Here is a 16,950-nt window from a genome sequence, read left to right as displayed (position 1 = left end):
GACGTAATTTTTTGCTTCATTTTTTGCTTACTCAACTGTATTCTGGCTAACCCACCAGCGCCAGTTATGCTCGCTCACGCTTTTTCTTTCCGGCGTTCTGCAACATGACTCAGTGTTACAGCAACAGCCGCCGTGTAGTCAGTTCCAAACCCAACCGTTTGATCCATGCACAGGCACGGCAACCCTCAGCGAATCACCCCGCTCCCTCTCGCGAACTGTCTTGTAACTCAGAGTTACAGGAGCAGCCGTCACGAAGGCATTTTACTCCCACCCTTGTGATTGACACAGAGGCATGGCTATCCCTAGCCAATCCGTGCACTCCCTAGACCAAGCTCCAATGGGACAAGGCCACACAGCCACACGCCCCTGCTGCCACTGACAGCGTACACGCGCACATTTTTAAAAAGCCTCATTAGAGCTCCATTAGCAGCAGTGAAACAGGAGCTTCCGGGCTTACGCAATTTTGGTTGTTATTCAGGTAAAACGCCGTGAGTCACGGACTGTGTCTCACAGCATACAACAACTGCTGACACTTAAGCCATATCTTTGTAGCTGAATGCATTCAGCATTATCTTTTTGCCTCCATTTCTCTTCTCTTTTCTTAGAGGCAGCACCTAGCGTCTTTTCCATGCAACTGTGAGGCGACTAAACAGCGGTCTTTGTCCTCATGCAGCATTAAAGTGATTACTGGGCTGGGAATTCTCCCGGTCACCGTGCCTGCGACCAGCCCCCCCTTTTTGATGGTACACTACGGACCTCATTGACCACTCCGTATGCCACTGTGCAGGATCAACTACTTTGGATACTCCATTGTGAGTATTCTCCCAATAAAGACAGCGCTTTTTCTACTCGCTTCTCCTCAACTATTCCTATCCACACACTAACTCCATCCATTTCCATTTCCAGTGAGTGTTTTCTCCAATGTGACCTCAATTTTGATGCAGTCTCTCCGTGGATTACCCCGGTTCCAGGTGCCCATCACTGGGCTTCCGAGCCCTCAATACGCCTGTTCCCTTCCATTTTACCCACAGCCCACCCACTAGGTAATTTCCTTTTTCCTTTTTCTCTTTCAAAGCAGTAAGGGCAATTTTATTTCATGAACAGGGGTCTGCCCCTATCATGTTTTATTTATTCTTTTCATGTCTGCTTCCCCACAGGGGCAAGTTGTTGTGAGGTATCTCGCCCTGAGGAAGGCAATCTTCTACTATGTTATGAACTCATGGCCAGACAGGTGGCACCTTTGCCGAAACGTTGTTTGATGATGTCAACTTGAACTTTCTTAGTCCATTATTTTTGTGACACGTACACGTAGGCAGACCTGTCATTGGAATACAGGAAACCGAGCAAATTTGGACTTTACTATTTTCAGTAAAGGAAATTACAAAAACTTAATTTTGTTGGCTTAAAATTAGGCCATTTTTTCACCATTTGCAGTCCATGCATCTAGTTTCCACAAGTATTCCCTCTTTTGCAATCAAATTGACAATTGAATTTTCTGTTTGCTTTCTCTCTAAAACCAAACGAATTGATAATTGAACTTTTGTGTGTTTTTGTTCTTTTCTTCTTCACTAACATTTCTAAATTATGAAACCATTTGTGTTTGCAGCTATTTGTTTATTGCATTATGTTTTTTATGTTTTTCGTTGTTTTTCATTGTTGATAAACCATTCACATTTATTCTATTCAAATTTCTCTTTGTGAAATAAACACAAAAACTTGTTTACAAACTTGCCCTCATTGTTTTCGGAGAACTCTAAAAAAATGTGTGATACCGATCCCGGTACGCCTTTAGAACAATTTGTGATTAGAATCCTTGCAAATTCAGTTTATAGCAGTAGGGACCCTCTTGTTATAATAGGCAGTGGGACCCTCATCTGCTGCAGCCTTTTGGACACCTGCTTACTGGCCTCCCAACCTTGGTCTCTTTCCATCTCCTGTTTCATCAGTGAAGGATCTTGGTATAAAAATATCATCATCATCACTATCAGCTGATCTTCAGATCGGCGCCATTTGTCAGAAAGGGTATTTCCAGTAAAAGATCCTGCGCAAAATCCTTCCCTATCTTCCTGTTCATTTTCCAGGCCACTGTGATATCCTCCCTTATCCTGTCAACCATGGACTACTGTAACGCCTTACTTTTGGCGCTGCCTGCTTATCTTCTGCAGCACCTGCAAGTCTTACAGAATTCCACAACGAGAGTTACCACCTCGATGCCCAGATGTGCCCACATCTCCCCAGTACTTCATCTGCATAGGCTCCCTGTGGCCAAACCTGTCCAATTTAAGTCTTTTGGCACTGTAGCCGAATATCTACAGGTAAAATTTACCTCTCTGTTTTGTTGATGGTTTGCTTACCATTGTTCCACGCTTTAGGGCCACACGGATCAGCGGCCGTTCTTTTTCAGTAGCTGCAGCCAAACTCTACAATTCCATCCCTTTTACCCTGAGATTTATCAAGGAACACTTAATATTTTGCTGTCTACCGAAAACCTCTTTTCTGGCTCTTCCTGTCTGCTTTCTAGCACCATGAGGCCTTAGTTGGCGACCGTGCACTAAAGTGATGCTAAACATAACATTAACAGAAGGGTGAGGCATACCCCATACCAAAGGTCTGGAACCCTCAAAGTAGTAACGAAGCAGCTGTTGCATCCCCGATTATATATGGTAGTGCTTGGCAGGAGAGTGAACCAAGCCTACCCAGAAGGAAGAGCAGTACCGTAGAAACAATCTCAGTTACTCATCTTCATAGTCACAGTATCTGGGAGAAAGGTGAACCAGGATGGCTGTGCCACAGGTAGCACTTGGCAGGGGAGTACACCAAGTCTACCTAGAAGCAGAATTCTATTTGTTATGTGAGTCTGGGACTCGCTCCCATATAAGAACAGTTGTAAACTCCCCTTTTTGTTCACAGTACTGGGGAGAAGGGCGAACTCAGTTGGCTGTGGAAAAAGAAGAGAAACCTGGGGAAGGGAGACAACCCCTGGTATTGTGAACATCGTGGAAAAGGAAGAGAAGCCTGGGGAAGGGAGACAACCCCTGGTATTGTGAACATTGTGTAAAAGGAAAAGAAACCTGGGGGAGAGAGACAACCCCTGGTATTGTGAACATCGTGTAAAAGGAAGAGAAGCCTGGGGGAGGGAGGGTGACAACCCCTGGTATTGTAAACATTGTGTAAAAGGAAAAGAAACCTGGGGGAGAGAGACAACCCCTGGTATTGGGAACATCGTGTAAAAGGAAAAGAAACCTGGGGGAGAGAGACAACCCCTGGTATTGTGAACATCGTGTAAAAGGAAGAGAAACCTGTGGAAGGGAGACAACCCCTGGTATTGTGAACATTGTGTAAAAGGAAGACAAACCTGGGGAAGGGAGACAACCCTTGGTATTGTGAACATTGTGTAAAAGGAAGAGAAACCTGGGGAAGGGAGACAACCCCTGGTATTGTGAACAATGTGTAAAAGGAAGAGAAACCTGGGGGAGGGAGATAACCCCTGGTATTGTGAACATTGTGTAAAAGGAAAAGAAACCTGGGGGAGAGAGACAACCCCTGGTATTGTGAACATCGTGTAAAAGGAAGAGAAGCCTGGGGGAGGGAGGGAGACAACCCCTGGTATTGTGAACATCGTGTAAAAGGAAAAGAAACCTGGAGGAGAGAGCCAACCCCTGGTATTGTGAACATTGTGTAAAAGGAAGAGAAACCTGGGGAAGGGAGACAACCCCTGGTATTGTGAACATTGTGTAAAAGGAAGACAAACCTGGGTAAGGGAGACAACCCCTGGTATTGTGAACATCGTGTAAAAGGAAGAGAAACCTGGGGGAGGGAGACAACCCCTGGTATTGTGAACATCGTGTAAAAGGAATAGAAGCCTGGGGGAGAGACAACCCCTGGTATTGTGAATATTGTGTAAAAGGAAAAGAAACTTGGGGGAGAGAGAGACAACCCCTGGTATTGTGAACGGTGTCCGGACATTTCATCGAAAAAAATTCGTCGACAGGACATTTGGTCGACGTAATTTCGTCGAAAACCAAATGGTCGAATTTATTTATATATATATTTTTTAGGTTGTAGTTTAGGGAAAAAAAGGGGGCTGGGAGGGGGACCCCCCCCCCCAAAAAAGGGGTAAAAATAAAAAAATCGACCATTTGGTTTTCGACCAAATTGGTTCGACCATTTGTCCAGTCGACCAATTCTTTTCGATCAAATGTCTGGTAACCATTGTGAACATCGTGTAAAAGGAAAAGAAACCTGGGGGAGAGAGACAACCCCTGGTATTGTGAACATTGTGTAAAAGGCTGGGGTACGGAGACACCCCTTGGTATTGTGAACATTGTGTAAAAGGAAGAGAAACTTGGGGTACGGAGACAACCCCTGGTATTGTGAACATTGTGTAAAAGGAAGAGAAACCCGGGGTACGGAGACAACCCTTGGTATTGTGAACATTGTGTAAAAGGAAGAGAAACCTGGAGGAGGGAGACAACCCCTGGTATTGTGAACATTGCATAAAAGGAAGAGAAACCTGGGGGAGGGAGACAACCACTGGTATTGTGAACATCGCGTAAAAGGAAGAGAAACCTGGGGGAGGGAGGGAGACAACCCCTGGTATTGTGCACATCGTGCAAAAGGAAGAGAAACCGGGGGTACGGAGACAACCCTTGGTATTGTGAACATCGTGTAGAAGGAAGAGAAGCCTGGGGGAGGGAGACAACCCCTGGTATTGTGAACATCGTGTAAAAGGAAGAGCAGCCTGGGGGAGGGAGGGAGACAACCCCAGGTATTGTGAACATCGTGTACAAGGAAGAGAAGCCTGTGGGAGGGAGACGACCCGTGGGTTTATGAACATAGTGATAAAGCTGAAAGACAGGAAATATCCTCTTATCATCCCAAGGAAGTGGGACCAAGGGACAGTAGGCACTGCCTCTTGGAACTTGTAAAATGCTGCAAGAAGTCAAGAGACCAGGGACATTGTCTTGACCCCTGTGGAACTTTCTTTGTTTTTGGCATCATTTGGAAACTTTGATTTTTGAACTCTGAGAAGAGTATCTTGCTGAGCAGACAACCCTTTGTTCCTTGTATCTAGTTATTAGTGTGAGGGCGAGAGTCCGGGTTTTGAAACCACGTTGGACGTACCTTTATTTTGACATCCCGGCACCCCTTGAGGTAGCGAAACCCCTCTTAGCATGGGAGCTGGCGAGGCCTTTCCCCAACCCCATTTTTCCTTTAATAAAAGGGTGTCCAGTCAAACGATCGAAAGAAAAGGATCGAATGACCTTTTGCTCGAATGCAAAAGGATCGAGGAAAAAAAGGGTTTATTTATTTATTTATATTTTCCGTTTGGGTTGGTAAACAAAAAGTTTTTAATAAAGGAAACGGAGAGTTTCGGGAGGGGACCGCCCATTAAAAAAAAGACAAAAAATTCAACCCTTTTTTTCGATCCTTTCACTGTCGAACAAAAGGCATTCGATCCTTTTGTTTTCGATACTATCACTGGTAACCTAATAAAAGTCTGTAGCAACAGAAATGCCACCTGTGTGTCGCTCTCTCACTGCTGCACCCTCACAGCTGTTCCCGCTACGGTCCGCCCCCTGAAGCATGGGCGGTGGCTATATTTCTCGGTTTTCCATCTCCCTTTCTCGCCGTTCTTGTTCTTTTCCTCCACCAGACTTAAGATCTGAATACATCCGGATGGGACAGAATGCGCTACTCTACGGAGAAGGCGAGGCCACCTGAAACCACCATAGTGGTGACTTGGCCCAGTGTAAACATGCCGTATCATGAGCAAGCATAGATGCTATTGTAGTTCTAAAACGTAGCAGCCGTATTGTGTATTGTGCACCTAGCATTGCAGAGCACTCTTGTTTCCCTGTTGGGGCAGCTTGGTTGGATAAAACAATGGATTGGAAATCTGTGCAGAGGAGTTTGCATTGGTTATTACTGACTTAAAGGTTTTCATCCATTCATTTTCCATTTTGGTGAGTTATCCTAAGTGACGGGTATGCCCGGATGTGCAACCCAAGACTGCTGCCCCACTGTTTTGCCCTACATCTCCCTGGTAATGCCCAGAGAAGCCGAAGCATATCTAGAGTTATGGGCTGGGAGGATAGCTCAGGGGCAATGCATTTGTCTTGGAAGCAAGACAGCACAGAGCAACACAGGTTTGAATCCCGGTCCCTGCTTAGAGACTGGTCTCTGGTATTAAGCGCTTTATAAAAGCTTAATTAGTTATTTGGAGTTGCTTGTGGTCCTGTGCAGCAAGAATTTGAATGGAATCTAATAATTCGAACTCCACCTGCGTGTCCACCCCAACATTTTTGTGTGGGACTTTGCCTAATTTGAATTTGTATAGATTTTATATATGTTTTTCCCTCCAGTTTGTCTGTTTTTTGTTTGTGATTTTAGTATGGATGTATGTAATTTGTGTAAAGTTCATAATGAATTACAACACAATAAAAAAAAAATCTGACTATAGCCCCCACCCATCCCCGAGACCCCACGATATTTGGTTCATGAGATGTTATTCGTCATTAGAGTGCTGGGGTTGCGACTAGAAGGATGAGGCTTCCCTAGACAAGATTAGCTTCAGCCTTGAGTCTGGGGATATGATATGGCATTTATAATGCGCCGATACACAAGTGTTTCAAGGGGCTACCAGCAGTAGGACAAGCGCATAGCCCCACCATACACAGCTGGCTGTGGGCAAGGGAACGAAGGTTGGCAAATGGCCCAATGCCTGGATGCAGGCTACTGGTGCGGGAACGGAGGCAAGGATGTGACCGCCGCAGGGCACCCACTCTCTGGTGTGTGAATGGAAGCCACCCTCCAGTTGCAGATAAGAAGTGAGCCGCTGGCATGAGAATGAGGTTTGGGTGTGGTATCGGGACACTTGTAGGAAGAAAGAACTGTTGCCTTACAGGTAACATTACTCATGAATGTTTCCTGCCGTATGCTGTGCGATGTAAGACAAGCTGTTTCGTTAGACTTGGGTCTTATTTCAGTAATCCAGAACCTTGAACCCACAACTTAAACCACAAAGCCCCCTGCAGTCTAGCTCCTGTAATATGGGACATTGTTTGTTGGAGAGATGTCTAGGGAGATTGAGGATTCGAACCTTGAGATTGTCTAGGCCACCTGCACCGTGTGCGTGTGTGTGTGCGTGTGTGCACTTGTCTGATCTCCCACCAGCAATGACTTTTCAACATGTGTTTACCATTGTATTTCAATCTTCATCAAGGAAAAAGACTAAGAACTGAGCCAATAGCCTGACAGCTACCAGAAACCAAGTTACCTCATCGCTCAGAGATGATGGCGGCACGGCTTTCTTTTCTGACCATTGTTTTTCCTGGCCCGCAAGAGCATGTTCTCTTTGGTGATGGGGGGTTTGGCATTGGGTCTTTCTTTATCCTTGCGTGAAGAGAAGGATCATTGGCAAACATACAGGGGAAAGTAAAACAAACCCAGTTGGAGAACAAATATACAGTGTACGAGATGACGCGTTCTTTAGTTAGTTGGGTTTTTACTGTGCTGTTTGCAAGGCTTAATTTCAAGTGCCTATCAAGTTCGGCTCTAGGGTATGTCACATTGTATGTTGTAATAATTTAGGATACATTTTGGATAAATTCACACTTAACTTTTACGTGCTCCTTAATTTACTTGGAGTGTAAAAGGTTTGCAGTGCATATATTGGGCATGCTATAAAATTGAGAGTGGGTGAAAGTAGCACAAACAGTGGCTTGTGAGTTGTTGATGCGATTCCAAGGCTTTCAATCATGTTGCATTTACTTAAATGTCTTCTTTAGCATTGAGGGGACATACACCACAGACGAACGAGCATTGGACCGACATTGCGACATTGCGAGTAGCCAAAAGAGTTTAGTTTTGAACTTCAAGGATTGTGGGCAAGAAGCAAAACAAAATAATTGGTACTGAGAATTGTAGTCGATGAGGATTAGGCTTCCCGCTTTCTTCAGATGCAGCTTGGTGAAATGAGTCTTAGGTTTGCGCTGAATGGAAGGTTCGCAACGTTTTGGAAGATAGTCTGGGGGAGGGGGCTGGAGGGGTTGGTACGCAGTTCAGAGATTGGATGGATTGGAAATTGGTGCCTCCTCCTCAAACACGATCATTCTGACTGACTTTGAGGTCAGTTTCAGATGAGAGCTGTTTCTTAGGCAACAGGCATTTGAAGTTGGGCCAAAGAAGTCAGAGAACACTGTGTCCTCGCCTCGATACTGAGTCACTGTAATATTATGGTTGTTCTTCAATTTCACTATCTTTGTGTCCCACCCCGATTTTATTTTTTCACCTTAAGATGTTGGTTTCAAAAGGTGTATTTTCTGGAAGGGCTGGGGAGATAGCTGCAGGGCAACGCGCTTGTCTTGGATGCAAGACAATGCAGAGCAACACTGGTTCGAAACCTGGTCCTGTGCTTGGAGACTGCTCTCAGGCAGTGAGTTATAAAAGGTTAATTAGGGATGTAAATAAGGTCTAAGAAAGCATGTCCAAATTGTCGGTTAAAAGGAAGAACAGATTCATTTGTGTAGTTCATTAAATACTCTTCCAGACAAGCCCCTACAGGACCGCTTTTGCAACACAATCGCTGAACATTTGCATCGTTGCTATGAATGACTTTATCTGGGTATTAAAATTTAGGATTTCAGTGATCTGCGTTACAAAATCTTACTTATTGGTGAACCTTTTCATATTTTCATCCATAAATATGTAAGGTGCATGTACATGTTAAGTTTCTTATACCTTTAAGTCCGTGCATTGATTGCCATATTTTGCTATCCGTGCATGGATTGCTGTATGGAGGGCATCCTTGCATGGATTGCTACGTCTAGATATCCGTGCATGGATTGCTGTATGGAGGGCATCCTTGCATGGATTGCTACGTCTAGATATCCGTGCATGGATTGCTGTATGAAGGGCATCCTTGCATGGATTGCTACGTCTAGATATCCGTGCATGGATTGCTGTATGGAGGGCATCCTTGCATGGATTGCTACGTCTAGATATCCGTGCATGGATTGCTGTATGGAGGGCATCCTTGCATGGATTGCTACGTCTAGATATCCGTGCATGGATTGCTGTATGGAGGGCATCCTTTCATGGATTGCTACGTCTAGATATCCGTGCATGGATTGCTGTATGGACGGCATCCTTGCATGGATTGCTACGTCTAGATATCCGTGCATGGATTGCTGTATGGAGGGCATCCTTGCATGGATTGCTACGTCTAGATATCCGTGCATGGATTGCTGTATGGAGGGCATCCTTGCATGGATTGCTACGTCTAGATATCCGTGCATGGATTGCTGTATGGAGGGCAACCTTGCATGGTTTGCTACATCTAGATATCCGTGCATGGATTGCTGTATGGAGGGCATCCTTGCATGGATTGCTACGTCTAGATATCCGTGCATGGATTGCTGTATGGACGGCATCCTTGCATGGATTGCTACGTCTAGATATCCGTGCATGGATTGCTGTATGGAGGGCAACCTTGCATGGTTTGCTACATCTAGATATCCGTGCATGGATTGCTGTATGGAGGGCATCCTTGCATGGATTGCTACGTCTAGATATCCGTGCATAGATTGCTGTATGGAGGGCATCCTTGCATGGATTGCTACGTCTAGATATCCGTGCATGGATTGCTGTATGGAGTGCAACCTTGCATGGATTGCTACGTCTAGATATCCGTGCATGGATTGCTGTATGGAGTGCATCCTTGCATGGATTGCTAAATCTAGATATCCGTGCATGGATTGCTTTATGGAGGGCAATCTTGCATGGCTTGCTACATCTAGATATCCGTGCATGGATTGCTGTATGGAGTGCAATCTTGCATGGTTTGCTACATCTAGATATCTGTGCATGGATTGCTGTGTTGAGTGCCATCCTGCATGGATTGCTATATTTTGCTATCTGTGCCTGGATTGCTGTATAGAGGGCAATCATGCATGGATTGCTACGTTTTACAGTCTATGCATAGATTGTGATATTAATCTTGCATGGATTGCTACATCTAGATATCTGTGCATGGATTGCTGTGTTGAGTGCCATCCTGCATGGATTGCTATATTTTGCTATCTGTGCCTGGATTGCTGTATAGAGGGCAATCATGCATGGATTGCTACGTTTTACAGTCTATGCATAGATTGTGATATTAATCTTGCATGGATTGCTACATCTAGATATCTGTGCATGGATTGCTGTGTTGAGTGCCATCCTGCATGGATTGCTATATTTTGCTATCTGTGCCTGGATTGCTGTATAGAGGGCAATCATGCATGGATTGCTACGTTTTACAGTCTATGCATAGATTGTGATATTAATCTTGCATGGATTGCTACATCTAGATATCTGTGCATGGATTGCTGTGTTGAGTGCCATCCTGCATGGATTGCTATATTTTGCTATCTGTGCCTGGATTGGTGTATGGAGGGCATCCTTGCATGGATTGCTACGTCTAGATATCCGTGCATGGATTGCTGTATGGAGGGCATCCTTGCATGGATTGCTACATCTAGATATCCGTGCATGGATTGCTGTATGGAGTGCAACCTTGCATGGATTGCTACATCTAGCAATCTGTGAATGGATTCTGATATCGATGCTGCATGGATTGCTAAATCTTGCAATATGTGCAGGGATTGCTGTATGGAGGGCAGTTTTGCATGGATTACTACATCTAGATATCCGTGCATGGATTGCTGTATGGAGTGCAACCTTGCATGGTTTGCTACACCTAGATATCCGTGCATGGATTGCTGTATGGAGTGCAATCTTGCATGCTGTAAGGAGTGCAATCTTGCATGGCTTGCTACATCTAGCAATCACTGCATGGATTGTAATATCAATCTTGCATGTATTGCTCCATCTTGTAATTCTGCGTGGGTTGTTATATTTTGAAATCCGTGCATAGGTTGCAGTGTGTAATTGTGCATGGATTGCCATATCGCGCAATCCATGCATACTATGGTTTCCATATGGAGGCTGATCTGCAATCTTTCATGTATGTGAAATGTGCATTAGACTGGGTTTGATCTCTTATGACGTGGCTAATATGATGCAGTTTGGTTTCACATACATATTTCTACATATTTCATACTAGGTCTTTTTTCATATAATTCAAAGAGCTAACTGAGAATAGTGTTGCCTTTTGATATATCGACTAATACCAGATCATCTATGATCCAAGCTCATTGCTACTGTTATTTTTTGGGGCGTCCAGTCCAGTGGCTTGCGTTTTTGCCATTGAGGGAGTTTGGCAAAATAAACAAAAACATCATTAAAGGAGTTGTGCTCTGTGCTGGCAGTGCCACAGCTGTGTCCTATGTGTAGCTAATTATGCACGCCCTGTAACACCAGAAGCTGTTGTGGCTTTCACTCTACTGTCTAGACTTCTCCCACTTGCTGTGGCCTAGATTTATAGCAAAGTGCTTCCACCGTGCCAAGAGCTGACCCTGGGTGTCAGCCAAATCTCTCGCTAATACCACACAACGCGGCATGCAGAACCACCGGACACCGAACATTGGTGCTCAAAATGGGCTTAGTAGACGTTGCATTCTAACATGCAAAAGTGCAACTGTATACCAATGCTAATGTGCTGCATACTGTCAAAATCAGAGTGCACATAAAATAAAGAAAAGGGTCTCACACAGGGCTGGTAAGAGCATACCAACACAACTCTGTGTAAGAAAGGTCATGCGCAGGTGTATTCTCAGCATACCGATGCAGGAACACAACGGTGTATAAGAAAGACCTTGAGCAGGGCTGTTCACCACAACACCGCACTGTGTATAAGAAGGATGTCCTTAACGGCTATTCAATGCATGCCAACAGTGTGTCTAAGGGAGTTCCCACTCAAGGGAACTGACCACACATCAGCACAGTAAAGTGTACAATTGCAATCCAAAGGAGACGGGTGCCCGCAGGAGTTCTACAGTATCACTTATTCGGTGTCCGCTTTTCCAAGGGTTCAGAGTCAATGAGTCTCTCCATTAAAGTTCTAGCTCTGTGAGCACAACTCCAGTGAGTAACCCAAGCCAGATTGGACGAGCAGAGAACTATGGGACATCAGTACCCAAAGGAGGCAGGTCCATGTGGTTGTGCAGATGATCTGCGTCGCATAACCACAGTATTCTGCAGGACTTGCGGTTGTCTAGTGGCATTACTAGACTTTCTCCAAATCCAGACTTGGCTAAAAGGGTCCAGAGAATCTTCTTCCAGTGTACGGACAGGATCCAGCGAGAAGCTGGTTTTAAGGTACAAGCCAAGCATTTAAGCTTGGTGCAAGCCTTGCCTACCTACAGTAGGGCAGCCAGTAAAGGGTGACGATTTCCAAGCCCTCGTGCAAATCGGTCAAATGAGGACGGCGCAGGTTTCAGGTGTAGATTCGTTGTCGCTCCGGAGTCTAGACACGTCCGGTTCTGAGCAATCAACCCACTCCTTTTGGGTCTAGCTACAGAGAGATTGGGAGCACCGAGGACCTTTGCATCTGGCTGAAGGGAACTTGGAAACACCAGAGGTGCTCAAAAGGGCACCGACCATCTGACTGGCTGTATTCTTTCACGATATCCTGGGCAGTAGTCATGGGCTAACGTTCTGGCATGATGGACCCCCAATGGCCAGTCAGGAGGAGGTGCTGATCCTCGATGAGACACACACAATCTAATAAGCTGCTACTCTATAGGCCGGGCATCATCCCCCAACAGATGTATAACTCGCCAGCTGGAGTCTAACTGTGCCCAGGGTCTTGGGGGCCAGATCCATCCTGGATCGCACACTTTGATCTGTTCACTGATGGCAATCATCTCTCTTCAGAGCAAGTCTCTTCTGGTACAGAATGGTTGCCTTCGCTGTATATAGCTTCAGGCCTGAGGCAGATCCTACACCCTGATTTACATCTGATTTCTTGGATAGAGCACCTGGAAACCTCTTAAAATCCTCCCTTTTCACTCGGGAATCCTGTCTGGACACTGCTCCCAATCTAAGATCTGCCCCTGACTGTGACAAAGGGACCTGTTTTGCTGGTGGGGTAAGTGGGGATGACCCCCTTGTTCTACTCACCCTTTACCAGCAGCATGCAGGGATTTTCTACATTGAATCACAACTCGTCCACAAAGAGAGGACCCGCCAACAATCCTTCTCTTGTCACGCACCCAACCTCTGGAACTCGTTTCCGGTATTGGCTCGGATTGCCCCTACAATTTGCCAAATTCGCAAATCTCTCAAAACATGGCTTTTTCAACCATACCTGACCAAGGATTGATCCCAATGGATGCACATACCTCAACTGGCAGTACTGCGCTACTGTTAAAAGATGGCAGCCCAAACGCTGGCTACCCACACTTTGCACAGCATTCTGCTGCTCTCGACCTAGGTCTGTGCTTTTAAACAATAAAATAATAAATACAAAATAATTGTACCCAAGGCTATCTCTGTCCTTTTAAGGAGAACCTGCGGCCTGCCAACTGACTGCCACACAGCACATGGGCATCCAAGTCACTGCTTCGCAGCAATGCGTCTCGCGGAGAGAAGGAATAGAGTGAGGCTTACCAGACTGAGGATTGTGTGCCCCGCTCATGGCGAAACACCCTCACGAACTTAGGGATTTGTATATCAGAAAGGCTTGCATGGCTCCACTCTTTGAAGTTGACGGCACACATGCGCACATACTAAACCTAAAATGGCACAACACGGGCAGAACAATGCCCACAAATTCAACTCAAATCGCTTTTTTAAAACAATTCCCCCTCCCCCACCTGACAGTCATACAGGAGGAGATGTCCCAGCAGGAGAGGCCAGGGCCCTATGAAGAGAGAAGGAGTTTACAGGAGGTGTCTGAAAAGAGCGCAGAGGTGGAGAGAAGGAGCATGTTGGAGGCAAAGGGAGCTGAGAGATGGAGGCTGGTTTGGAAAGGGATTAAGGAGAAATTAGGTGACTGGGAGAGCAGGAGGGAGGGGATGGGACTATTAAGTGAATGTGAAAAATAGAGATAGAGTCGAAGGGGGGCTTGGAAGAGAAACTCCAGGACGAAGGGGGTCAAGACAACAAGAGAGACTGCTGGAGAAGGAAAGATATATTTGTAAGGTGGTGACCAGGAGGAGAAGAGCTATCGAGAGGAGGCGGTGAGACAGCAGGGGAGATCTCAGACTTCAGGAGAACAGAGAAGATGGCACAACCAGAGGAGCATCAAAAGGAGCTGCCAAGAGAGCGAACGGAGGAAAGATATCCGGAGGTGGTGGTGGTGAGAGACCACAAGGCAGGAACTGTGAGGTGGTCGTGGCAATATTTAAGAAGAAGGTGGTGAGACGGAAGGAGAGCTCAGGAGGAGGAGGAGGCGGTGATGGAAACCTTGATGAAGCAAGAGGAGAACAGGAGTAGCAACCTGGGAAGGTATCCCGAGGTACGCTGTATGCCTAGAGGGCCTGTGTGGCAGATGGGAGGAGGTACGAGCTCATGGTGAGCAGATGGGGAGGTAACAAGAGCTCAGACAGGATTTCGGGTTTCGACCCAAGAAGCCCATGCCCCGGATTTGGACTTCACCAGCTTTTGTGAACCAAGGAACGGGATCCTAGCGGGAAAGTAAAGACGACCATGGCTGTCGGGCAGTCTTTACAAAAGTGCAGCAGACACTAAACATCCCAGACTGTCACTGACCGAAGGACCCTCTCCCCAAAAAGGATTGCTAGACCCGGATTTGGAAACTGTGGAACATTCCTTTCTTGGTTTGCTTGAGGCAATCCTTTCTGTTGGAAATTGGAGCCCATGGAGAAGGCGCCCTGTGGTGGGGGAAACACTGGGGACCGACTCGGAGTAAGAGCTATCCTGAAATGGTCTTTACGTTTACCTTTGTGATCCTATTTATTATTCTGCCCTCTTTGGTGTAGTAAATCCAGAATTAACATCACAACCAACCAAAGTTGTGTCTGGCTGATGATTGCTCCATGTCCACCATGTGGCAGTACTTAGAAATCGCTCCCCAAGAATTCATGACAGTCCATTGGCCCTGATAACCCATTCTTCAAGACTCTGCCCCTGGCACCTTTTTATATCCCAGTTGTCCCCTATTTCAGAATGCCAAAAAAAGGGGGCAGTTCGTTCTTAACGCAAGCTTCCTCACTGTGGAATTCTCTCCCTCTGACCACCTGAAGTCTCCAAAACATGCAGTATTCAGGAAACTGGGAAATGACTGGTGGTTCCCAAAGCAGCCGCAGGTGTCCATGGTTCAACAATGTTACTCAGTGGTTTTGCACTGCTCGGCAGACCCCTGTGATATAGGTGCTATAGGAATATCTACACTTTTTATAACCAAGCATAGCATAGCACGTATGGACATTACACATTATTTATTTATTTATTTATTTATTTATTTATTTATTTATTGGAATTCTTGTTGTTTTGGGGCCAAATACCCACAGGCCTCAGGGCGCACACACAAAACACAAAACAAAGAGACGAGACAGAGTGATATTGCACAGGAGAAGTTAGGTCATATAGCCAGGGGAGAGTCAGCTGGGCCAGCAGAACAGACTAATCTGGGGATTGATTGAAACGCATTGTTTTTAATCCTTTTTTGAAATCCAGGGTAGAAGCAAAAGACCGAAGCTCATCAGCGCATCAAAGCTCAGTCCACCCACGGTAACCAGTCTAAACCTCGGCTGAACAAGCTTGAGCTGATTCTCCCATCCGAGAGAACGAGTAGGGAGGTGCCGCTTGAGACGGGCTGACACTTATGAGTCAGTGTAAGGATCTTTCTTCTGAGTCACTCTGTTTTACCAGCAGCCAGTGCAGATTTCGCCTTGCTTGTGTAATAGGTGCGTGTTTAGCCAAACCTGTAATGGCACGCCCAGCAGTGCCATTACAGGTGGTATGGTATGTATTTTTATGGTGTTATGGTATTTTTTCTACATTTCTGGCTGTAGTCATCATTTGTATTTTGTAGTCCTTTTATCTTCTGTACATTTGCTCTGTAAAAAACATAAACTGCAACTAGTGCTTTACCACACGTTGTTCAAATTAAAAACATAGCCTCGATGCCTGTAATGGGTAGCTCATAGAGTTTGGTTCTTGCACATCAATCCAAGATCCATTTTCACCCTAAGAGCAAACAACTGTTCTTTCTCCTGACATTATAAATATCTCAGTAGTCCTTTAGGAATGTTCAGAGGGAAATGCGTCACTTGTCTAGCCCCTCCACTGTGTTCATGTGCACAGCCATTGGCTTGCAAGGCATGATTGACAACCTGAAAATCTGAATGTCTGATTATCTAGAGTGGTTTCCGTCTGTAGTCTGTATTTGTGTAAAAAAACAAAAACAAAAAAAACCTGAAAACTGTGAGCCCTACACATAGCGCACATGATTGACTTGAACATTGCCTTGGTCATAACATGCATTTGTAATATCCCCCAAAACCCACATTTGATACACGCCTCTACAAAGCATGATATGTCCACAGCAAACGTATCTCTTGGATCACCCCCCCCCCCTTTAAAACCGTGGAGTTTGGCCCTGCCATGGTAAAGTGACACATTATTTTTAGAAAGTGCCTTGAGGGGCTTTGCATACTGGACTGAAGCACTTGTATTAAAAGTAATGTTATATTTCTTGAAAGACGAGATCTGTCCTGATTTTAGGGAACACACATTTGGTCCCCTTGTACGCAAATGATTCCCCTTCCAATTCTTCACGTTAAGCGACGTTGGGGCTCATTACAAGTGTTCTCGTCCAGAAACAACTGTGCCGTTAAGCCTATCGGCACCGTTGTTTGCGGACCGGCACACTACGGGTTTGCCTGCCGGAGCTGCTGTGCCCGACAGGGCTGACTCTGCCGGGCACAGTGGCCACGGTATGCAGACCATCGCGTAAGTACCGGCACCGTTAACAGCGCCAGTGCTTCTGTGGTCCCCAATCCACAGTTTTACCGGCAGGGTTACCGCCGGACCCGTAAT

At 45.7% G+C, this 16,950-nt stretch overlaps 1 protein-coding gene across 1 annotated transcript in view; it reads left to right on the top strand.

Annotated features, from left to right (window-relative positions):
• The window catches only part of LOC138514333 (adipocyte plasma membrane-associated protein-like), a 176,002-nt gene that overhangs the window by 53,921 nt on the left and 105,131 nt on the right, over positions 1-16,950 (top strand). The gene's annotated exons all lie outside the window — the stretch shown is intronic.

Source organism: Ambystoma mexicanum, chromosome 12 (assembly GCF_040938575.1).
Source record: "Ambystoma mexicanum isolate Mex_15411 chromosome 12, UKY_AmexF1_1, whole genome shotgun sequence".
Lineage (NCBI taxonomy): Eukaryota > Metazoa > Chordata > Amphibia > Caudata > Ambystomatidae > Ambystoma > Ambystoma mexicanum.
This window is presented reverse-complemented; position numbering and strand designations above follow the sequence as displayed.